The 24,577-nt window shown below is 43.0% G+C and overlaps 1 protein-coding gene across 7 annotated transcripts in view; it reads left to right on the forward strand.

Annotated features, from left to right (window-relative positions):
* Positions 1–24,577, forward strand: part of PPP6R3 (protein phosphatase 6 regulatory subunit 3) — a 122,277-nt gene that overhangs the window by 14,640 nt on the left and 83,060 nt on the right. For 4 of the 7 annotated variants that reach the window (XM_018043012.1, XM_018043015.1, XM_018043016.1 and 1 more), the window contains exons 2-3: positions 6,698–6,793; positions 23,302–23,454. The exons of 1 other annotated variant lie outside the window; for it this stretch is intronic. The gene's annotated coding sequence lies outside the window, so the exon portion shown is untranslated. The remainder of the gene's footprint in view (positions 1–6,697; positions 6,794–23,301; positions 23,455–24,577) is intronic. 2 more of the 7 variants (XM_018043013.1, XM_018043019.1) reach the window with 1 other exon arrangement.

The following is a 24,577-nucleotide window of genomic DNA, read 5'->3' on the forward strand; positions in this document are numbered from 1 at the left end:
AGAGATTAGACGCTTCTGGTGATCTTAGACATTTCATGTTTAACCTAAGGCCTAAAGTTAATTGGTATCTTTATTCTTATAAGAAACTTCTGAATGCTTTCAGTCTCGTGTCCTTCCCGATTTATGTGCATCTGCCCAATTTTCATTTTGCTGCTTTTAAAATCCTACAAATGGGGCATTACCAAAAAATACTGTCATTCTCGAGAGGCCTTTTGCCTGCTGTCTAGTTCTAGGTTGATGATTGTTTTCATTGTCTCCCCTGAGCACTTCAACAGTATTTCCTATCTTTTTCCACTCGCTGTTGTGATTAATTAGAAATGACTTGTCAGTTGTTCCTCATCCAGGAGTCTGAGGTATTCTGTACCTAAAGTGCTCTTCATGTTGACCAGTCCAGCGGGCACATTGAGTCTTTATTTTTAGGTTGCTGGTGTTGGTTTGCTCATTTGGTGTCTTACTGCTTTTGAATAATCAAGTACCAGATACTGTTTTGGACATGTCTCAACTAGTATTCAAAAAAACTTAAAAAATTACAAGTAAAAGAGGATATTCATTTTACTAAGAGCTGGCAGATGGGATTTTTTTTTCTCCGTCCTTTAAATGGAGTGTCAGGAACGAATTTCTTAAAGGTTTTCTGCTCTTTCATTTGGTTGGCTCATTTGGGGGCTTCCCAGATGGCAATAGCGGTAAAGAATCCACCTGCCAATGCAGGTAGATGTAAGAGACAAGGGTTCAATGGGGAAGACTCCCTAGAGGAGGAAATGGCAACCCATTCTAGTATTCTTGCCTGGAGAATCCCATGGACAGAGGAATCTGGCAGGCTACAGCCCATGAGGTCGCAAAGAGTCAGGCATGATTCATTTTTTTTTAAATCCAGAAATGGAAAAGATTTCCAGAATAAGCTACCTTTTTGAAACAAGATCATTTTGACTGCTAGAAAACGTTTATGTGAACCTTAAATGCGACTCTAGCCAAGTATAGAACACCAAAAACAATCTGGAAAAGGGATGTGGACCAAAATAGATTACCGGCCAAATCTGTCTTTGGGAAATGAAAAGAGTAGAGTTCAGCATTTAGAGTGGAGAAAGCAATGGCACCCCACTCCAGTACTCTTGCCTGGAAAATCCCACAGATAGAGGAGCCTGGTAGGCTGCAGTCCATGGGGTCGCTGAGGGTCAGACACGACTGAGCGACTTCACTTTCACGCATTGGAGAAGGAAATGGCAACCCACTCCAGTGTTCTTGCCTGGAGAATCCCAGGGATGGGGGAGCCTGGTAGGCTGCCATCTATGGGGTCACACAGAGTCGGACATGACTGAAGTGACTTAGCAGCAGCAGCAGCAGCATTTAGAGTACTTGGCCTCTCCTGGGGGAGAGGAGGGATGGTTTCATACTTGTTGGTATTTCTTTATACAAAGTCTTTTCTTATTCCAACTAATCAATAAAAAGAGAAATGGAGGCACATACTAGTGTAGGCTGTGTGAGGTTGGAACTCCTTTTGTGAGGCTGGTTGGCAAGCCTTGTAAACTGAGGAAGGATTAAGGGGCTTGGTGTCAGCACTGCTGATCCCAGGAGTAAGGAGATAATTGCTACTTTTAGTCCTTTCCTAGTAATTTTCAGTGATGCCAAGGAGTTTGAAATGCACAGGCATTATAACTACTGTTTTCATCAACTTTCAAAAAATAAAGTTTAATAATCTTCTAGGGCAATGAGGAAAGAATGAGAAGGGATTGTAGGGCACAGGGTAGAGAGCGCGCGCTGGTTTAGCAGAATTGTTGTGAGAATTAAAGGTAAACATTACCAGGCATGTTTGTGTTTATTCCCTGAAAAAAGAAGAGTCCATTCCTGCCATTTACCATATTGTCAGGCCTACAACTTTTTCAGCTTTTGGTGTCAGTTCCTGTTGAATTGCCTCTTGATTAGTGTGAACCTTCGGCAGCCTGCCCTTGCTCATGTACCCACCTTACCCTTACTCATTGTTGTTCAGTCACTAAACTGCGTCCAGCTCTTGGTGAGCCCATGGACTGCAGCACGCCAGGCTTCCCTGGCCTTCATTATTTCCCAGAATTTGGTCCAACTCATGTCCATTGAGTTGGTAATACCGCCGACCCATCTTGTCCTCTGTCACCCCTTTCTCCTCCTGGCCTCAATCTTTCTCAGCATCAAGGTCTTTTTCAATGAGGCGGTTCTTTTGCATCAGGTGGCCAAAGTATTGGAGCTTTAGCGTCAGTCCTTCAGGGAATATTCAGTGTTGGTTTCTTTTAGGACTGACTGGTTTAGTATCCCTGCTGTCCAAAGGGCTCTGAAGAGTCTTCTGCACCACAGTTCAAAAGCATCCATTCTTCAGCACTCCGCCTTCTTTATGGTCCAACTCATGTCCGTACATGACTACTGGGAAAACCATAGCTTTGACTATATAGACCTTTGTTTGTAAAGTGATGTCTCTGCTTTTTAAATACGCTATCTGGGTTTGTTATAGCTTTCCTTCCAAGGAGCAAGCATCTTTTAATTTCATGGCTGCAGTCATCATCCACAATGAGTCTGGAGCCCAAGAAAATAAAATCTATCATGGTTTCCACTTTTGCCCCATCTGTTTGCTGTGAAGTGATGGGGCTAGAAGCCATGATCTTAGCTTTTTTGAAAGTTGAGTTTTAGACCAGCTTTTCCACTCTCCTTTTTCACCTTCATCAAGAAGCTTTTTAGTTCCTCCTCACTTTCTGCCTTTAGGGTGGTGTCATCTGCATATCTGAGGTTACTGATATTTTTCCCAACAATCTTGATTCTAGCTTGTGCTTCATCTAGCCTGGCATTTTACATGATGTACTCTGCATATAAGTTAAATAAGCAGGGTGACAGTATACAGACAATATACTCCAAATTATTTCGCTTTCTGAGCTCCAGCTGCTTCTATGTAAAATGGAAATAATATTAAAGTTCTCTTTTCCCCATTGAAGGTTAACTTTGGGTAATTTGAATTTGTATGGATTTTTTTCCTTATCAGTTTATTAATGTAGAAATTATAAACTTTCATAGAACAAGTGATATGGCGAAGCTGACTTTGTTAATGATTAATACCTTATTTTATGAAATCTCTTACTGGCTTTGGTTTTGAAATCTTGACTGGTGGTAGGATGTTGTGAAATTTTCTTTTTTACTCTTTTGACATTTTTTTGTTTAGAGGTCTTAGTTTAAAAAAATTGGTTAATGTGTGATTATATTTACTTTGAAAAAAATAAGAACAGACTAAAATCTCTTTTGCTCACCTTCCCTCAATCCTTGTCTGTCTTCTGCTGTTAATCGTTTTTTTTTTTTTTTTTGTCTGTTTTCTTGATTTTCTTCTGTTTGAGTATTTATTTGTGTGCTTATAGAATGCGAAGCCCAGAGTTAGGCATACACACTTTTTTTTTTTAATCATTTATCACTTTTCATTGACTCCCATGCAGTACACAGAGATCTGATCTGCCTCCTTTTTAATTATATGAAGGTGTTTTTTATAGCCATTTCCCAGATCAGTGGGCTTTAGATTTTTTTTCTATCACAGACAATTTGACTTGCTTTTAGTTTCTTACAATAAAGCACTTCGAACTTAGAAGCTTTTCAAAGTTTAGTGTTTGGTACAGATATAGGTAGAATACTGAATTATAAGCTGGATTCTTTGCTTTTTATCTTTGTATATAAAGTACAACTGTTAAACAGTGGATGGAAACCTTGTTTTAGAAAGCTTTTCTCTTTCCTTTTCAAATGATGTATGACAGGTATGATGTTTTTAAGCTCGACTGTAAATGAAAAATTATTTAGCAGATCTTTCTTGCTATAAAAATATGTAACATTTATATTTTAACCATTTTAAAAAATTAATAAACTTTATCTCATGGAGCAGTTTTAGGTCCACAGCAGAACTGGGCCAGCAGTACGGAGCCAGAAGCTCATATACTCTGTCTCCCCACATGCCGCCTCCAGCCTTGTGAACGTACACTGACAGCGTCACTGTCACTCAGAGCCCACAGGTTGCGTTAGGGTCGGTCTTAGTGTTACGTATTCTTTGAGTTTAGATGTGTGATGACGTATATCCAGCATCATAGTAGTCTACAGAACACTTCTACTGCCCTAGAAATCCTCTGTGCTTTGCCTGTTCATCCCTGCCTCAGGCTTAACCCTTGACAACCACTAATCTTTTTAATGTGTCTCTAGTTTTGCCTTTTCTAGAGCGAAATATGGTAGAGATCATATAGTACTGAAGCCTTTTTAGACTGGCTTCTTTCTCTTAATAATACACATTTAAGGTTCCTCCATGTCTTTTCACTCCTTAAGAGCTCAGTTCTTTTCAGTGCTGAGTAATATCCGTTGGCTGTACCACAGCCTACCCATTCTACCTGAAGGACATCTTGGATGCCTCCAAGTTTGGGCAGTTACGAAAAGCTGATGCAGACATCGGTATGCAGGCTTTTCAGTTCAGTTGAGTGAATAGCATTGAGCATGATTGGTCTCACAGAATGAATTAAGAAGTATTCCTTCTGTTTCTGTCTTCTGAAAGAGACTGTGGAGAATTGGTACAACTTTTTTTTCTTTAACTCTTTGGTGGAAATCACCCGTAAACCCGTTTGGACATGATTCTTTCTGTTCCAGAAGGTTATTCATAAGTGACTCAGTTTCTTTAATAGATCTAGCCCTATTCAAATAGTCTTACGTGCGTTGTGACAGATTGTATCTGTCAAGGAGTTGGTCCCTTTCATCCAGGTTATCAAACCCGTGGCTCTAGAGTTGTTCCTAAGAGACTTTTATTATCCTTTTGTTGCATGTGAGATCTGTAGTGATTCCCCTCTTTCATTTCTAGTGTTAGTAATTCTGGTCTTTTTTCCTTAGTCTGGCAAAAGTCTTACTGATTTTATTGATTTTGGGGGGAGGGGGCGGGGATACTCAGCTTTTGGGTTTGTTGGTTTCCTCTACTGATTTCTTATTTTAAAATTATTTTCTGCTCTAATTTTTATTATTTCAGTTTCTGCTTAGTTTGGAACTAATTTGCTCTCCTAAGATGAAAGCTTAGATTATTGATTTTACATCTTTTTTTTTTTGATATGTGCTTTCAATTCTATAAATTTTAATCTAAGCAGTGTTTTTTGCATCCCCCTAATTTTAATAAGCTGTATTTTCATTTTGTTCAGATATTTTTAAAGTTTCTCTTGAGAATTTTTTCTTTAATCCATGCATTTTTTAGAAGTGTGGTTTGTAATCTTCAAGTACTTTGGGTTTTGCCAGCTGTATTTCTGTTGCTGACTTGGTTTGATTGCATTGTGGTCTAAAGGCAGACACGGTATGATTTTTGTTCTTCGTTTGTTAAGGTGTGTTTCATAGAGCACGGTCTGTCCTGGTGCATATCCCTGTGTATTTAGGGATGGATAATCTGCTGGCGTTGGATGCCCTAGCCCATACATATCAACTGTGTACAGCTGATTTTGATTGATGGTGCTGTTGAGCTCTGTTACGTCTTTACTGATTTTCTGATGGATATATCCGTTTCTGATAGAGGAGTAGTAAAGTCGCTAACTGTAAAAGTGAATTCATCTGTTTCTCCTTGCAGCTTTGTCTGTTTTTAACTTGTATTTTGATGGTTAGGTGTTGTTAGGTGCATAGCATTAAGAGTTGTTACGTCTTCTTAGAGTATTGGCCCCCTTTTCATTTTGGTAATGACTCTTTTGCCCTGAAGTCTTCTCAGTCTGAAATCGCTATAGCTACTCCCACTCTGTTTACCAGTGTTAGTATGGTACAGCTCCATTCCTTTACTATTGAAGTGTGGGGTTTCTGTGTTAAAGTGGATTTCTTGTAGACAATGTATGGTATACCTGGGGGTAGGTTTTTATTTTCTGTGTTTATCTTGCTAGTGTTCCCTGAGATTCCTGATCTGTGGTTTGGTGTCTGTTATTAATTTGGGGAGATCTTGGTCATTATTGCTTCAAATATTGTTTCTATTCTTTCCCCCCTTCTCCTTCCAGTATCCTATTACATGTATGTTACACCCTTTATGGTTTCCCATGGTTCTTGGATGTCTTGCACCCCTCATCCCCATTTTTGTTTTTGTCTTTTCTCTTTGCTTTTCCATTTTGGAAATTTCAGAGTTTCTTTCCTCAGCTGTGTCTAGTCTGCTGCTGAGTCTATCAGAGACATTGCCCGTCTCTGTTAGTGTTTGGTCTGAAGCGTTTCTTTTGATCCTTTCTTCGAATTTTTGTTTTGATTATTTTTTTCTCTTATTGCATGTTGTCTACCTTTTCCACTAAAGCCCTTAGCTTTTCTGTTCTGATAATTCCAGCGCGTCTGGCATACATGACTTTTTGTTCTGTTTTGTATTTTGGTTGGGGGGCACAGCACATGGCATGTGGGATTCTAGTTCCCTGACCAGGGATTCGACCTGCACCCCTGCAGTGGAGCCGTGGAGTCCTAACTATTGGGCCCCCAGGGAAGTGTCCCTGTAAGTGGCTGGTTGTGATGCTTGTTCAGTCTTTTCAAGCTACTTTTTGCCTTAGTATGCTTTGCAATCTTTCTGAAAGGCAGACGTGATACACTGGTAAAAGGAAATGTGAAGAGCAGATCTTCAGAAATGCAGTAGAGTTGTCTCGGGGACGGGAATGTTGTGCAGTGCTGCGCGGCCTCAGTCTTGGTGAGCTGTGACCTTCACCGGTGCTTCTCTGCTTTTTCCCTTCCTCAGGTGGTGCGGGATGGCTAGCGTGGTCTGGACTTGTGTGCTCCTCTTTCCTCATGCGGAAGGTTAGAGGGGCTGGAGTTGGAGATTCCCTTCCTCCAGGTAGGTTAGGTTCCGGTGAAACCCCAGCGGGTTAGGCTCTGGGAAAATAGCTTTTTTTTTTTGAAGATGAGCTTTGTTAAGGACCGAATGTCCTGATGTTTCAAAAAAAAAAAAAAAAAAGTTCCTTTCCCCCTCCCAGAAACATGAGGGGAAGGGAAAAGTAAGTCTACCCACGCACCCACTGCAGGACATTTTGGTTGCTTCCAAGTATGGAAGAAGCTGCTGTAAACATCTGTGTGCAGGTTTTTGTTGTTCGTGTTTTCAGCTCCTCTGGGTAAACATGAAGGAGCATGACTGCTGGATTATATGGTAAGAATGTGTTTAGTTTGTATGAAACTGCTGAACTGTCTTCCCAGTGCCTGCACCCTTTTGCACTTAGGTCAGCAATGACTGAGAGTTCCGGTGGTTCCACACTTTCCCCAGCGTTGCGGGGGCGGTGGGGAGGGGTGGTCAGCCTTGTGGACTTTGGCCATTCTAACAGGTGTGTGGTGGTATCACATTGTTCTCATAATTTGCATGCTTTTGGTGCCATAATGATGTGGATCACATCATTTTTAATGGCTGTATTTCATTGGATAGATAAGAACCTTGGGGTAGATAAAGTCTCTGTTACTCAGGTTCCATGGATTGTGGGCGACCTGATCGTTTGTCCTGTGGTGGTCCCCGCAGTGTCCTATGACCTCTATATTTGGACATTTCTCTCTTTTTCCTCCCCTGTTATGAACTCTTTGGACATTGTTATATATAAGACTTTTGACTCAGGATGAACGCCTTAGGATGAACTCATTAAAGCAGAGTAATTGGGTCAAGGAATGTATAGATTTACAAATCCTTTGATATCTATGGCCAGAAAAATTACCTTAGTTTATACTTTTACCAGCAGTTCCATCTAAATTTACATTAATGTATGTTTAAAGTCTTTTTTTTTATTAGGGGAAGATTTTAACATCCACAAACATAGAATAGTATAATAAACCCTCAGGTAATCAGCTCCAGCCCCATAAACCCAAGGTCAGTGGTGCTCCGCTTACTCCTTCAGTCCCCGCATTTCTCCTGGACTTGTACTGGTTTAACTCTCTATTGAAGTGTGATAGAAATACAGAAGAGTGTACATCATAAATGGGTTTTCACAGTCTGAAACCCACCTGGGTACCTGGGTCCCAGGCATCGCCTTTGTCCACTTTCAGTCATGCCGTCTGCTGAGCGCAGCCAGGGTCCTTATACTTAGCTAGGTTGATTATTTCTGCCGAGTCTCGTTCCTTCCGTAATCTATGGTGTGTTCGCGTGTGTCTGAGCTTTTCTCTTGACATTGTGTGTGGGATTGTTGGGGATATACCTGGAGGTGAAATTGCTCGGTCGTGGAGGTGTGCATGTGTTCCCCTTTGGAAGCCTGTGGCTGCCTCTGCTAAAGTAGCGGTACCAGGCGACATTCCCCCAGCGCCGCGTGAGGGTCCATTTACTCCATCCTCTCTTGAGTGGCTCCTGTCTTCCATCCTTTTCATTTTACCTACGCTCCTGGCTGTGTGGTGATGCCTTACAGTAGCTATAACCTGGGCTGGTGAAGTCAAGTACGTTTTCATGCCTTTTTTTGGTCAGTTTATTTTATAAAATTTTACTCATGTATGGTTGATTTATGTGTTAACTTGCTATACCGCCAAGCGATTGTTTTATACACTTACACATGCACACACATGTCCTTTTTAATTTCATGTGTTTACTTATTTTTGACTGCACCATGAAGCATGTGGGATCTTAGTTCCTTCCACGAGCTAGTATTGAACCCCTGCCCCCTGCAGTGGAAGCTTGGAGTCTTAACCACTGAACTGCCAGGGGAATCAAAATATATTCATTCTTTTCCATCATGGATTATCACAGCATATTGAATATGTTGCCCTGTGCTCTACAGTGGGACTTTGTTGTTTATCTGTCTTACATATAATAGTTTGCATTGGCTGATCCCAAACTCAGTCCTTCCCCCGCCCTGGCCATACCATAGTTATCCTTTTTTAATGAGTGTGCTGTGCTTAGTTGCTCAGTTGTGTCTGACTCTTTGGGACCCTGTGGACTGTAGCCTGCCAGGCTCCTCTGTCCATGGGGAATTCTGCAGGCAAGAATACTGGAATGGGTTGCCCTCCCCTCCTCAAGGGATTTTCCCAACCCAGGGATCAAACCCAGGTCTCTCGCATTACAGGTGGATTCTTTACCATCTCAGTCATCAGCTAAGCCCAAGAATACTGGAGTGGGTAGCCTGTCCCTTCCCCAGGGGAAGTTCCCCACCCAAGAATTGAACCGGGGTCTCCTGCATTGCAGGCAGATTCTTTACCAGCTGAGCTACCCGGGAAGCCTTTTTTTTTTTTCTCCTTTCAATGAAGAGTGATATTTACGTCTCCTCTGTTTTTTCTATTGCATTGTCTATTTTATGTTGTTAGCTCTCTGTTGATTCATAACAGTTACCCCTAAACCTAGTGGCTTATGACAATGGTAAACATTTACTGTCTCATAGTTTTTGTGATTTAGGAACTTGAAAGTGGCTTGGCTGGGCTGTTTGGCTTGGATGTATGTCATCAGCCTTCCAAGTCTTGACCGGAGTTGGAGGATCCTTCCCAAGGTGGCTCATTTTCATGCCCAGCAAGTTAGTCCTGGCTGTGGTGGGGAGGCCACAGCTCCTTTTCATGCAGGCCTTTGTCCTGATGCCTCAGTGTCCAGTCCTCAGGACTTGGTGACTGACTTCGTCCTCAAAGAGAGAGATCTGACAGAAATAGCACCAAGTGGAAGTGATGATTTTTATGACATGGCCTTTTTATGACATGATCTTTAATTTTGTCATATTCTGTTTGTTAGAAGAGAGTCACTTACTTTGTCCCACCTTGGATAGTGAAGTTCCGTTTTCTGAAAAGTGTCAAAGAGTTTGTGGACAAATTTTCACACACAACACTTGGTAGGATTTGTTTTATTCTGGATATGAATTTTTCAGGAGATATAAATATGGTGAATATCTCTGCCTACTCTCTGGGTTGTCATTGTGTCTTTTGAGGCAGAGGAGTTAATATTGATGTAATTCAGTTAGTTAATTTTCCCTTTATGGTTAGCCTAAAACTCCCACAAAGTAGTTGCTTGATGCTATATAATGCCTAGTCAGAGTTGAAATTTTCAACTGTCTCAAATACAGTAATTTTTATACGTAGAGTTTTCTAATATTTTCAAATTGAGATCCAAATAAAGTCTAGCAGTTAAAACAATTCCCCCTGTACCTCTTACCACCTGTTTGTGGAAGACCTGGATTTTTTGCCTGATGTCCCCGCAGAGTTCTCTGTCGTGTGAGCAGGTAGTTGTGAGTGTCTGTGTTTGGGCGGTAAACTGGACTGTAGTTTCCTTGGCATTTCTTCTTTTGGTTGGGATTGATCTCTGGAGGTTTACTGTGGACCCAAATTGAAATTTTTAAAGGGTTTCCAACCTGAATCAGATAGAAATTCATTCAGATTACAGTCCTGTACTATGTCTTGAAATGTGCTCTGTGTGTGTGAGGCCGTCAAGAGCGCATGGTCTCTGTAGGAGACCTCATGCTGCCTGGAGGAAGCCTTACCCTCTGAGGGTACCAGCCCCTCTGGTAGTTCAGATGTCACGGGGCGTAACATAAGGGCGTCTGACACATCTTTGGCGCGGGGTCCAAATCCTCACCTCCAGGGGTTTTGTTTTCTTTGTTGTTTTCACTTGTTGTTGGAATACAGAACTGTGTTAATTTCAGGTGTACAGCATAGTGATTGGACATTTAAATGCAGTAAGTCCCCTACATATAAACCTTGATACTGTGAGCTTTCAAAGGTTCGAACGTTTGTTTGCGTGTCCAGTCAGTGTCTGACGTGAGTTGTCCCGTGCGCGTGTCCTCTGCAAGTGGCCGTGCTTTTTGGTGTTTCCCAGTACTGTGTAGTGGAGCAGGCGATGGCAGCCCACGCCAGTGTGCTCGCCTGGAGAATCCCAGGGACGGGGGAGCCTGATGGGCTGCCGTCTATGGGGTCGCACAGAGTCGGACACGACTGAAACGACTCAGCAGCAGTACTGTGTAGAGTACCGTAGCGCACTGTTTCAAGCCCAGGATATCCGGAAGCAGGCAGAAAAGCAGCAGTGGTGTGGCTGGGACTGCTAAGACCAGATCTGTGACACAGGAGATGGCAAGGAGATTTTATTCGTTTGAGGAGGTGCTGTGAGCTTTTGAGTCATAGCCCCTGAACATAGAACGTTGCCCAAGAGTTGCAGCAGCCGTTCAGAATGCAGCCCAGCACTACCGTGTCACAGGGGGGCGAGGAAAGGGACTGCTACCCAGACATCACTGGGTAGTTTCTTCAGGAGGGTAGATAGAACTGAATTCAGTAAGGGACCAGAACCTGCGCCGTCAAATGCCGTGCGCGTCAGGCAGGAGTGACCCCGCGGCTCACCCTCCGTCTCCTGATGCGGACGACCCTGCAGCTCGGCCATCCCTCCCGCCCCTTCCTCCGGGCAGCGGCTCTTCTTGCCTGTTCACTCGATGCCATACTGGACTCTTCAAGGTACTGTACTGGGAGATTAGAAATGTTTTTTATGTTTTGTGTCTGTGTGCTTTTTATGTATTGTTTGTGTGGAAAGAGTTTACACTGTTACAGTATAGCACTCCGTAGCTGACTGTGTTAGTTGGGCATCTGGGCTAGCTGTTGGGCTTATTAACAAATCGGGCTTACAGATGTGTTCTTGGAACAGAACTCATTTGTGTGTGGGGGACTTACTGTACATTATGAGATGATCACTACCCACCTCTTATTTGTTAGACTTTCCATGTTAATAACCGCCTTCTGGTTTCTTTTCCTCCTTGTCCTGTCCACTAGCTTTCCTGCTCTCACGATGATCTTTTGAGTTGTGATGACTAATGTTTTAAGGGTTGGTGACTCAAAATCTTATTACGCCACCTTGATTTTCCAGTCTTCCCCAGTTTCTGTCTTCCCCTTCTGATGGAAAATTTTAAAAATTAATGATATAATTAGAATGATTGTTAGAGAAGTAGACAACATATCTTAAAATTCATATATGTGTAAAGTTTTCTTAACAGTTCTGAAATTAATTAGAAGGAGCTAGGTAGGTAAAAGGAGATTGTCACTTTATATGTGTTGTTTTAATAGTTTAAAAGGATGTATTTGTATAAATTCAAATGATGTTTTATTGTAAAAATGCAAAATATGAGAAGCAAAGAAGGCCTTTCTGATCCCACATTATGGGTTTTCCTTCATAAAAGGGCAGCAGTGAGCCCAGCTGGAACAGCGTAGCTGGAAGTTGGGACACATGAATCTGGTGGGCTCTGGAGAGCAGGTCTCAGTAAATATTTGTTGAATTAAACAACGAAGAAAGTAAAGTTGTTTTCCTAATAAAAATTGTACCTCAAAGTGTGGTTCAGCTGCAAGTAAGAGGTAAAATTTTCCATGTTTCGTTTTTAAATGAGTGTGCGTAAAGCATAGTGATTGTTGGCCATCATGCCTCCAGCAAATATCTGGGTGCCCGCCCAGTGCCAGGCCTGTGCTTTCTATACTTTGGTCACATGTGATTAAAATGATGGCATGCTGGTGCCCTCAGTGAATCAGGACAGTGTCTCAGAGATACAGAGCAAGCTGCATGTGTGATCATATGTTTTCTAATGGCCTCGTGAAACGGCAACAGGTAAAGTTAATTTTAATGTATTTTAACCCAGTAATACAAAATATCATTTCAGCATGTCATACAAAATTATTAATGAGGTATTTCACTTCTTTTTGTACTCAGTCTTTGAAGTCAGCTGTATTTTATACATGAGCACTTCTCAGTTTGAACTAGCCATGTTTCATGTGCTCCAAAAGCCTGGCACGGCTGCCGCAGTGGGCCCCACAGAGCAGATTATCAGCAGTGTCTTCATTGCTCACATGGAGGGGCAGGGGACATGGACTAGGAACCGAGGTAAACGGTGGCTTACAGGGCAGAGGCGCTGCAGAGGGGTAAGTTAGCAAGCTGCTTCTGTCCTCTGGGCGGTGGCCAGAGAAGCTGGAGAAGCGGAGGTGCAAGGAAGATGGAGCTGACACAGCTTTGGTGAATTGGATGTTGGGGGAAAGAGGAGTCCACCCAGCTGGGTGTGCCTTTTCTGGGAGGGGCGGACCTGGTGAGAAAGGGTTTGTTAGGTGATCGGTGTGTGATAGAGAGCAAAAGCCTGTTTGCTGCTGCTGCTGCTGAGTCGCTTCAGGCGTGTCCGACTCTGTGCGACCCCATAGACGGCAGCCCACCAGGCTCCGCCGTCCCTGGGATTCTCCAGGCAAGAACCCTGGAGTGGGTTGCCATTTCCTTCTCCAATGCGTGAAAGTGAAGTCGCTCAGCCGTGTCCGACTCTTCGCCACCCCATGGACTGCAGCCTACCAGTCTCCTCTGTCCATGGGATTTTCCAGGCAAGAGTACTGGAGTGGGGTGCCATTGCCTTCTCCGAAAAGCCTGTTTAGGAGAGATTAAATTTAATATGCTTGCAAGACATCCAAGGGCAAACGGGTGCCTGTGTTTGAGGTGCAGAGATGGCCTTAATCAGTTTTATAAATTTGAATCTCATTGTGTTTATAGAGGTATATTTAAAAACCTGCAAAAATGGCTTCATTTATTCAACAAAGCCCTTTAAAAAAGATTCTCCCCAAGTCTTGTTTGAGTTGCTGCGGTGATAGTGTGTGTGAATAGAACAAGTGGAAACTGACACCCTGGCCACTGTCATCAGCCCGGGAGAGTGTACCGAGGCCGTGTCCAGTCTGAACCCGGTGGGAACCTCTGCCTTAGAGGACACTGCGAGGTGGCCAGTGAGAAAACAAGGAGGCTCTGCTCTCACAGAAGCCAAGGAGAGACTGTCAGTAAGGAGGGTCTAGCAGTGAAGGGTACTGACTGCTCTGAGAGCGAAGCTGAGACGAGGACAGAAGAGTTTCGCTTAGAGTAGCCCCACCGGGAGGGCGCTGGCGACTTGAAGAGGCAGTTTCAGTTGAGTGGCGCAGACAGACACCAGACTGGACTGAGGTGAAGAGGGGAGGCTCTGTGACAAAGGGCCCCTTTTCTTTTACTTTTCAAGAACCACTACAAATCATTGAGAAGACAGACCCAGTAGAAAAACAAACAAAGGATATAAACAGACAGTTGGAGAAAAGTGGAGTATAAATGGCTCTTAGAGAAAACCAGCGCTCCCAAGAGAAGAGGATCCTGGGCATGGGTGTGAAGAGCCAGGCAGGGGCTGGTGGGAGTAGCCATGGCCGCTGGGAGAGCCCTTGGGCTTTGTGTACCTAACCGGAAATGGGCCTTGTTTAATCCAGCAGTTCCACTTCTGGAAACTCTGGCATTTTTTGATGGTAGTAAAAATTGAAACTAAATGGTCATTAGTGGCGTCCTGGTTAAATCACCTGTAATGTAAAGGAAAGTCAGTATCAGATAAAACATTTGGTTTTGTTTTTTTCTACCATGCTGTAAATGGTACTTTGAGAGTGAGCCCGTCCCTCACACCATTTTATAAGATGGAGAAAAGTACCAGTGGGTCTTTTACTGGCACAGAAGATATTTGAAAATACACCTTTGGAGAGCAGTGTTAATTAAGCCTGTCGTTCTCTCTTGATCTGCCTTTTAACGCACTGCTCATAAATTATCATCCACTATTCCCTTCTCCTGTTTCCTGTTAGGATTTTTTATCCTGTTTTTCATATGTTCTGAGTTATAGACCACAGGAAAGACGGATCTAACATGTCTTAAAGGTTCATGGATGAATTCACTCCCGTTGTCCTTATTTCACCTGAATACAGCCACAGCTCCTTTCACCAGAGGATCGTTTTACTTGGTTGGGATCATTGACAGAGTCAGCGAATGTCTGGTGTGGTCCGAGAAGCGAGCGTGTAGCAGCGGCGACTGCTGCCGCCTGCCTGGTGGAGGGGAGGCTTCCTTGGCGCACTTTGTGGGAGGGAGGGACAGTGCATCCTGGGCGGTGCATTCTCGCGCCACCTGTGTTCACCCGGTGTTACTGAAATCCCTGCTTTGGAGAAAGCAGCATGTTCCATATGGAATTTAATCAAACACAAAAAACTGGGCACCCATAAATAGACCAAGCCGGTCTCCCAGCGGAGGACACTGATACGGTGTAACTTTAAATTCTCTATCACTGGGACTCTCTACTTTAAGATCTTGTGTTAAATTTAATTTCTTTTGAGTGTGAGACTGCGGTTATTCGTTGATTCCTTTTTCTTCATTTGTTGGAGTATCTTGGTTTCACTTATGTTTCTTCGTAGAGCCACAGAAAAGTAGTAGTTTAGGATTTGAAGCATCAAGGCTATGGTTTTTCCAGTGGTCATGTATGGATGTGAGAGTTGGACTGTGAAGAAGGCTGAGTGCCGAAGAACTGATGCTTTTGAACTGTGGTGTTGGAGAAGACTCTCGAGAGTCCCTTGGACTACAAGGAGATCCAACCAGTCCATTCTGAAGGAGATCAGCCCTGGGGTTTCTTTGGAAGGACTGATGCTAAAGCTGAAACTCCAGTACTTTGGCCACCTCATGCGAAGAGTTGACTCATTGGAAAAGACTGTGATGCTGGGAGGGATCGGGGGCAGGAGGAGAAGGGGACGACAGAGGATGAGATGGCTGGATGGCATCACTGACTCGATGGACATGAGTCTTAGTGGACTCCTGGAGTTGGTGATGAACAGGGAGGCCTGGCGTGCTGCGATTCATGGGGTCGCAAAGAGTCGGACGCAACTGAACTGAGCTGAGCTGAACTGAAACGATCATTTAGTCTAATCCTCTCATCTTACAGTTACAAAAACAAGCTTGAAGAGGTGAGGTTACTTGTCCGAAGGTAGACTGAACTGAGTCAGTGTTCTCGTGGTTTTCCCCGTTAAGTTTGATGGAGTGAGGAGTAGTATGATACCCTTGCTTGATCAGAGGGAGGTAACCTGCCAGAAGCTTGAGGGGGAAGTATGGCTTTAATTACTTGACAAAGGCCTTAGAACTTGTTGACCTGCTGCCCTAATTTATTTTTAGTCACAGAGACGATCAGAACCCTCTTTACATATTTTGGTTGAGGAAATTGAAGCCTATAGATGTGAACTTAACCCAAGATTGTAGTCTATAAATGTTTTATTCTGTGCTTTAATGTGAGCTGGGACGGTGCTGTCTGGTAAAATAGTATTCTTTTATCTGTGCTCAGTGGGGCTATTTAAATTAAAATTGAGAATTCAGTTCCTTAGTCTTAACTAGCTGTATTGCTGGTACTCATGACTGTGTGTGGCCAGTGGCTTACTGTATTGGACAGTGTAGGCACAGAGTATTTACCTTAAAAAAATCATTATTTTTTTTTTTACAACTTTAGAAATGTTGGTGCTGGATACCAAGTTATGAGTCTGATTAGAATTGCCACTTAGGAATCAGATTTGTGTTTAAAAGTAGGCGGAGCTTGTGGCAGTGCTTGTGGTTGTGACTTGGGCCCTTTCTCCATTCCTATTTCATCTACTCTTTAGGCCACACCAAGAGACTATTTGAAGGGATTTTCCTTTTTCATCTCTTAGATATCTTGGTTTGCTAGTTGAAAATCCCATTCCTGGGTTGAGTTTTCAGTGAATACATTCATTCACCTTCCTGTTGCTTAGCATGTTTTCCAGTCTCTGTACTTGGGTTTCACATATTGATCGCTTGGTTACCATGATGTCCTATAGCAGGTTGATGCCTTTCTTGTTCTTGTACTGTGGATTATGGAAGTTTCAGCTTTTACGTCAAGTTAAGCTTGCTGTGTAACTGTGGGTGAGCCAGCTAAGTGTAGTTTTGGCGATTGGAAGGAACCCTGCCATCTTTCGTACCATTGCTCCACCTCTCTGCACGCTGACATTGTAATAGGCAGAGTTGGTTTTCTGAGCTTTACTTTGGATGCTAATTTACTAATTTATGATTTGGCTCCATTTTAATAGCAACTTGGTTGGATTGGCTTTATGCACAATGGCAGTGATTTGAGTGTCCATTAGGGTGCATAGCCGGACGGTGATGTCATCTGATTAGGGGCCAAAGTTTTTATTTAAAGTGCTTTACATTCATGATTTTGCTTTTGGAAGGTGGTAGTATGGATTTACCTTGAGTGTTTAATACTTTAAAAAGTAGTCTTTTCGTATTCTTGGTACAGGTAGTTTTGATTACTGGTTTCAAAGCCTGTATTTTTGCCACAGCTTATATTAAATTGCTATTTCTGAAATTAGCTGATAGTTACATATATGTCTGTGTGCACATATATATAATACATATACACAATTATTGTATATATAATATACAATATTAATATATATAATATACTATATATATAAAGATGCCTCTGAAAATGATGTTACTTATTTAGGTTGTTTCTCTCAATTATGAGTGTTTGTGTGCTCATTTTTGATGATTTTTGTGGTCAGAATATGGGGGGGGTTAGTTTATTTTCTATGTGCTAGGCATTGAGGATAAAATGTTGAATAAAACTTTATAGAGATGGATTGTCTTCCCATCTCACTATCTTGCATCTTTTTAGACTTGGGTGTTTGGGGAGCACGTGTGAGCACGCTTGCAGAAAAAGGATTATTAAAATCCACATGGGAACGATTGAGTTGGCCTGTCTCGGGACTTGCTGGTAACAGTAGTTGCTTGCTTCTGTGTGTCCAGGCTGTTTCACCTGTTTGTAACCGAGAGGTTGTTTTTAGTTGTTTGTGTATGACATGTGATACAAGGAGAAAATATTTTCTTGCCTGTTATGTAATAGCTGTAGTTTCCTCTTGTGAATTTGCATCTGTGAAGAATATCAGGGAATTTATATTAAAAATTCATGTAAGAGCATAGAGAGAGGTTATTATTCCTTTTTTCCCCCAAAGTGAATAAAAAAAAAAATTCAGTTTTCTTTTGGGAGTAAGTCCTTTCTTATTATTCTCAACTACAAAATAGAAATAATACCTAAGAGGATTGAGAAGCTCATGTATAATGCTGGCACAGAGGGCTTGTAAGGGGAGACGTTCACTCTTGCTATTCTCGAGTTCTGTGACTAAGCAAGTACATATTTAGTTACTGTTTAGTTGAGAATCTGTTCCTTTGCTGTTTTAGGCTAAGCCCAGCCCTCATCCTTGACTGATACTTTTATAATCATGTTCTAACATTCTCTTCATTGGCCTTGATCAGACTGATTGGTATTGGAAAGAGGGAGACCCTTTCCGATATGGCTGTTGAGGAAAATGGGGCACCTTTAAGGAATGATTGGCAAGAATAAATATGAAAGTAGAAGTATATTATCTTAAAAAAAAACCTTGTTTTCCCTTTTTCGAAGGGACGCCTCTGGATCCATTTCCTCTGAGAGAATAACGCTGTCAGTTGTTATAGCCTGAATGTTTGTGTCCCCACCCCAAGATTCATATGTTGAAACCTAATCCTCAGTGTGGCGGTTTGGGGGAGTGAGGCCTCGGGGTGATGAGGTCATGAGGGTGGAGCCTTAATGAACGGCCTTGGTAATCCCCGAGGGTTCCCTCACCCGTCCTGCTGTGTGAGGGCCCCACAAAGGCCACTGTCTGAACCAGGAAAGGGGGTCCCCACTAGACGATGGACTTCCCAGTCTCAAGAAGTGTGAGAAGTAGAGTTCTGTTGTTTGTAAGTTGTGAAGTATGGTATTCTGTTACAACCCAGAGGACTAAGACGTCAAATGATTCTTTAGTAGCAAATCTCCGTTTTCCTCCTTCAGCTTCTCTGACTTCGTGCAGTTGGGCCCGCTGTTCCGTTGCCGTGGCCTTTCTCATTTTTGTCCTTGCCAGGATTGGGAACTCTTCAGTCTTCATTAATCGAACAGTGCTGTTCTCATTTCACCTTCACCGTCAGCACCATCTTGGTACCCACCGGCGAAAAGCGGCAGTTTCCCCCCCATTTTACTTCTCTCTGTTTATTATTTCACCGAGTCCTGCTTCCTTCTTTCTGTAACTTGCTCCTGTCCATGGCCACCAGCACCATATTTAAACTTTCGATTATTTTTATATTAGGTTTATAAATGTATTGAAACAGGAAGGAAGTTGAGAGTTAATTTAGCCCAGCTCCTTTATTTTGTAAATGAAGAAATGGACCCTCAGGTCAGGTGGCTTGTCTCAGGTCACACAGCTAGTGAGCAGCTGATGTCACGCGTCTCTGGTCTCAGCATGTAATGCTCTCTCCCAGTGTAATATTCTTCTTAAAATGTGTTTGAAAAAAATTCTTTTGGGGTCAATTTTGCATACCTCCAGTTAAGGGTGAACCAGTTTTAGGAGGTTGGATAGATGACAGCATTTCCTAGGCACCCCTCCCTCTTTTTCCCTCTTCCCTGGAGGTAACTATGTTACTTAGAACTCTTTTAGCCCATTTAAAAAAAAATACATATTTACCTCCATATGTCTGAAGAGCGTTTTGGAAGAGTTCATACTTGTATGCACGCTTGCTGATTCTTTTTCTTTTTAGTTTTAAGTCTGTTGATTTCCTGCTGTGAAAAGATAGGGCAGATAAGGATTCGCTGCCCCCCACTCCCCACACTGCACCCTTGTCCCTGTCTCTCCAGTATAGTTCTACTGTGATTTTGGTTAAATCAGTATTTATCTATTACTACTTGTGATGCTGTTAATAGTGTCAAGGGGTACATTACAAATACTTTTTGTAAACAGCTTCTGGTTTTCCTAGGAAATGTTGCCCTTTTTTTTCTTTAGTGTATCAATCACTAGTTTAGCCTCAGACTTTCAGCCAGTTACATATTCGGCTTAATCGCTTGAAGAAAATTGTACCTGCTCTGGACTGGGCTGCTCGCTCTCCCCGCTGGGACCCTGGGAGTCCTTGCCTCTCTTCTCCATCGCCCGCTTCTCTGCTGTCGTCTTCCGTGGCGTTCTCCCTCTTGGTTTAGTGGAGCACAGTCTCTAGCAGTTTCCTGTGAGAGTGGACTGTGGGAGGTAAATCTTCTGAGACTTTCTGTGTATTCGTTATTGATAGATTGGCTGGGTATAGACTTCTGGGTTGGAAATAATTTTCCTCACACACACACATCTCCTTGACACACACACACACACAATTTTACACACACACACACACACACACAGTTGGAAATAATTTTCCTTATGTTTCCCACACACACACACACGGTTGGAAATAATTTTCCTTATGTATTAGTCTGCTGATTACACACACACACACATCTCCCTGACACACACACACACATATCTTCCTGAGGATGTCAGGTAATTTTTTAAGGTACTTTTTTCCTTGTGTAGTCTTTTCCTCCATCCTGCGTTTTTCTGTCTGTTTCGTTCTCTGTGCTTCATGATACAGGTTTTCCTGAGATGGTATCAGAACCTGTGTTTTTCATTCATGTTTAAAAGTTACAACACACAGAGGTGAATTCATACGACAGTTCCATTCTCCCTCAGCTTTGTTCACTGTCTGTGAACATAGTTTCTCAGATCTTCGTTTCTAAATCACATCTTCCACGATAAGGAACGAGGAGTCCTTGATAAGGGAATGTGCAAAAAACATGAAAAGTACACATTCCTCTGCTTGAAGGGGTTCCCCTTGGCCAGAGCTGGGATAACTTGAGCATCAGAATGAATGGTGATATTGATGAATTAAGAATCCATGAGTCCATACTGCTAATGAATTAACGAATGAGTGGGGAGAAGGAAATATACTTAAGTCATATTGTCAGCTGATAAGTGTAGGAGGAACAGCAGATTTACAAAATAAAATAGTTTTATACCTGTCAGTAGCAATCGATTCAGATAACAATTGCCAGAGGTTGCTAAAGCTACTGGGTGAATGTTTTACGAATGTAATATCAAAATTTATCTCCATACAGATTACTAGTTAATTAGTGAGGGGAAAATGGTTATTTTACATGAAGAAATAAGACAAATATTTTCACTAAGTGATCAAAATCCCAGTAATGGGACACATTGATACCGTCTTACTACTTATGTGATACTCTAGGAAAAACGAACCTCACTTACCACCTGTGTGGTGTTACTGCCAGAAATTCATACCCTGGGTTCTTCAGAGATGCCATGAAAGACAGGACTGCTGCAGAACTGTTCTGGATGGAGACACAGTGCCAGGTGTGATTCGTGAGCCTGGATTGAGGTGAAGGGGGCTTGCCACCAGGGACGTCACAGAACAGTTGGCAGGATTGGAATGCGAACTATATAGTCTATACGGGACTGTTAATGTGTTAAATCCCTGGTTGTGACATAAGTGCTGTGGTTGTATAAGAGAGTATCCTTGATCTTAGGAAATACCTAGTGAACCATTTAAAGGTAAAGGGCGTGATGGCTGTAGAAACTCAAATGTTTGGGATGGGAGAAAGCAAAAGTGATTCGGTAATTAGTTGTGAATCTAGGTGAAGGCTCTGTGGGAGTTTCTTGTTCTGCTCTTGCAACTATTCTGCAGGTTTACGATGAAAACTTAAGATGAAAGTACAGGTGGCTGGAGACTCCATTCATGCGTAGGGGCTCATTGAGTGGGAACTGTTGATCAGAGTGACTGGTTGAGCTCCTTTGGTTGGGAAGTCCCCAGTGTCAGGATTTTCAGGCCTTTGCTTCTTGAGGTCAGTGATTAGAAGTCATCAGCAGTCTTCCTCCTAGCTGGAAACGGCAGAGCCCAGTAGGAGAATCTGGAGCGGGCAGGGTGGGCAGATGAGTGGGCCTCACTCTGCATTCTTTCTGCAGTTCACAGGGGCCCTCTGTTTTTAGTGGCAAACCCGTCCTCAGCTCTGCAGGGGTCGCCATCCTTTCTGGCTTCCTCTTGTCATCTGGGGCTGGGAGGGACGGAAGAAGGCCAAGGGGATTCGGGAATCTTCAGTGTTCATTGCATAACCTTTTTCAGCCAGTGTTCCTTTTGCTTCTTTCCAGCACTCCTCTAATTTTGTTGGTTCTTGGGATTATGCCTTTAAAAAGCAAGACAAAGCACCAAAACAGTTCTTTTACTGCAGTTTTAGAGACATTTCAGTGTATGTTCAGTATACGTTCTTTACCCAGGAGTAATAGGAATGCACTTGCGTACCACTTCATTCTGTTTTCTATCTTTTGATCTTGTTTCTCACATTCTCACACTTTGGAATAACCAGATTTCTTACTATCAGTAGTATAGACCCACTGTTTCCCGTGATTCGTCTAAGGGAAAAGACCGCATAATTAACACAGACCTTTTCCCAGAAAAGTCTTACTTTTTACAACTTCATAAGCACCTGGATTTGTGATGCTCTGAGCATGTTTGAGGGCTGTTTTATCATTTGGCATCCCTGGGCAGGAGTATGCAGCACGTTGGGGCTGGCAGGTCGGTACAGCTCTGCTGGGAGCCTATGATTGACCAGCCTGGAAGTGGATGAAGTGGGTGGTCTTGACTGGTGGGAGAAAAAATTTAAGATCACTTGAGGGCCCTGCAGCTGCTCAAAGTTAAGTGTCAGACATGTGGGGCACGTATGCATTTTGTGGAGTACATAACTTCATTGGATTTTTAAAGGGCTCTGGAACCTGTTCCATGGAGAGGGGTTGTGATGGGACTAGAATTACCTGCAACATTTAGAAACCCACTCATTACACCAGCATGCTGAGTTAGTCATATCTGAGGACTGTGGAGGTGATCTGTTCTTATGATGTAAAGCAAAAATCTAGGTGATTAGTTAAGTTTTTCAAGGTTTTGTTTAGAAAACATTCCACTGGTAAAATGCTGTGTTTTCAGAATCAGATATTTTCTTCATAATAAACTCGGCTTTTGTTGATTCATTTTCTTTTAGCAAGTGGTTAGCATCGTTTCTATTTATTATCTTGTTTGAGGGAAATTGTTTAGTTAATCACCCTGTAGTGTGAGTTTTGTGGAACAAAGGCATGAAATGAACAGCATTTATTTTGAGACGCCTTGTAGACTGCATCCTTCTAAGACTTCCGGTCAGTATATTGTCCATAGTTTGTGTCTTTTCCTGCAGTGTTTAGGTTTAAACGAAGTGCCTTGAAAGACAGTTTAAAGTCCTTCATGTGTAGCATCTGGTTAATTCACATTAGAGACAGGATTTGGCTGCAGCTAGTGCTTCAGTGAACTTAATGTTTAGTTCACAATTTCTGGTAAGTTACCGTTGTTTAAAGGTATTACATGGGGCTATAAGAGAGTACTTTAAAAATCTGTTTTAGTAATTTAGAATGTGATGCCTTTGCTGGTAACTAACCCTGTGTTGAGTGAGCAAGTCATTGATGTTTCCTGAGGTAAAGATAAGCGTGTGTGTTTTATTTGCCCGTTCTTATGTCTCTCTTTCTGGGTTATTGTTTAGTGTAGGCTAAAAGCTGAGGCAGAAGGGTGGCCATGCCTTTTCCCTCTTGTTACATAGAAAACATTTCAGTTAGCCAGAACTTTTCAGTCCTCTGAGGTTTAGTTGTGTGTGAAGACCTCGTGCCGTTATCTGAGTGGCAGCTCTCATTAGACTGAGAAAGAACGCACTGTGATTTTGGCTCTCTTTTTCCTTCTAGGAGAACTTCTGTTCAATGTCCACCATCCGACTTTATTCCTGCTGATCTGCTAATGCAGTAAATTGGAAGACAGCCATTTCCAGGAGAACCTGTAATGGGCAAGGAGCCACAGAGAAGAAAACATTTCTTTAATTTTTAAACTTGGTTTGAAAGGTAAGGTCACAATGATTATGAGGAGTTTCTTTCCATGAGTTACATCAAGGAAAGCAGTTTTCTGTTGTGAAACCCTGGAGTCTAGGCGGACCCGTCTGGGTCATCTCTTTGAGATGACCTGGTTCTGTGACGCCGTGGTATTTTTAGGAAATTAAATAGCAGCCTCTGTAGTTTGCTCTGGGATGTCTGGGAATCAGCAGCACCCATGGGATTCCCAGTTTCCAGAGGATGGGGGTTGGGGTGGGATCGAGCTGGGCCTTAAGGGCCAGATAAGGCGGCATGCCGGAGCAAGACTGCTAGTAGAGACCCAGGTGCCGCCCCTTGGTCACCTGGCCCTGTGTGTGTATTGGGGGGTGGGGGGCTTGTTTTGTGTCGTACCAGCCGAGGGACATGTGGCTTCTAGCCAGCCGCCTGACTCTTTTGAGTCTTAATTATTATCATCTTGCAACTCTTTGCTGAGGTTTTTTGTTAGAGACCAGAGGTTTACTTTGCATACTTGACTTTTGGGCCATTTGGCACTTAAAAGAAAGTGGCCTGGTAGGACCTTTTGGGGGATGTGCCCACCTCCTTGATCCAGTTTCACTGCTCTGTAGTATCTGAAGGAGCAGGTGGGCACGGACCGTTCAGTCACCCACATTTCCGGCTTCAGTGTCTCAGGAGATACTACAGCGGTTCGGGTGTGACAGGTCTCTGCCTCCAAACCCCAGAGAGCGCCTCGAATTCCTAGGCAGTGAGCCCCTTTGCCTGGGCCCACACCCTCAGCACCGCCTTCTGCGCTCGCAGTGAAGCACCGGCTCTTTCTTAGGTCACCTTCACATCTCCTGCTTCGTCCCACTTCCTGTCGCTTATTCATCCGTGGCTGTGCTGGCTCTTGGCTGCTGCCGGGAGCGGGGGCTGCTCTGTTGTGCGCAGGCTGCTCAGTGTGGTGGCCTGTCTTGTTGCAGATTCTAGGCTCTGGAGCACGGGCTCAGTATCAGTAGTTGCTCAGTTGCTCTGCAGCGTGAGGGATCTTTCTGGATCAGGGATTGAACCCATGTCTCCTGCATTGGCAGGCAGATTCTTTACCACTGAGCTACCATGGAAGCCCCTGTTTTGTCCAGCTTTTATCTTCATATTATTCTTG

Source organism: Capra hircus, chromosome 29 (assembly GCF_001704415.2).
Source record: "Capra hircus breed San Clemente chromosome 29, ASM170441v1, whole genome shotgun sequence".
Classification (NCBI taxonomy): domain Eukaryota; kingdom Metazoa; phylum Chordata; class Mammalia; order Artiodactyla; family Bovidae; genus Capra; species Capra hircus.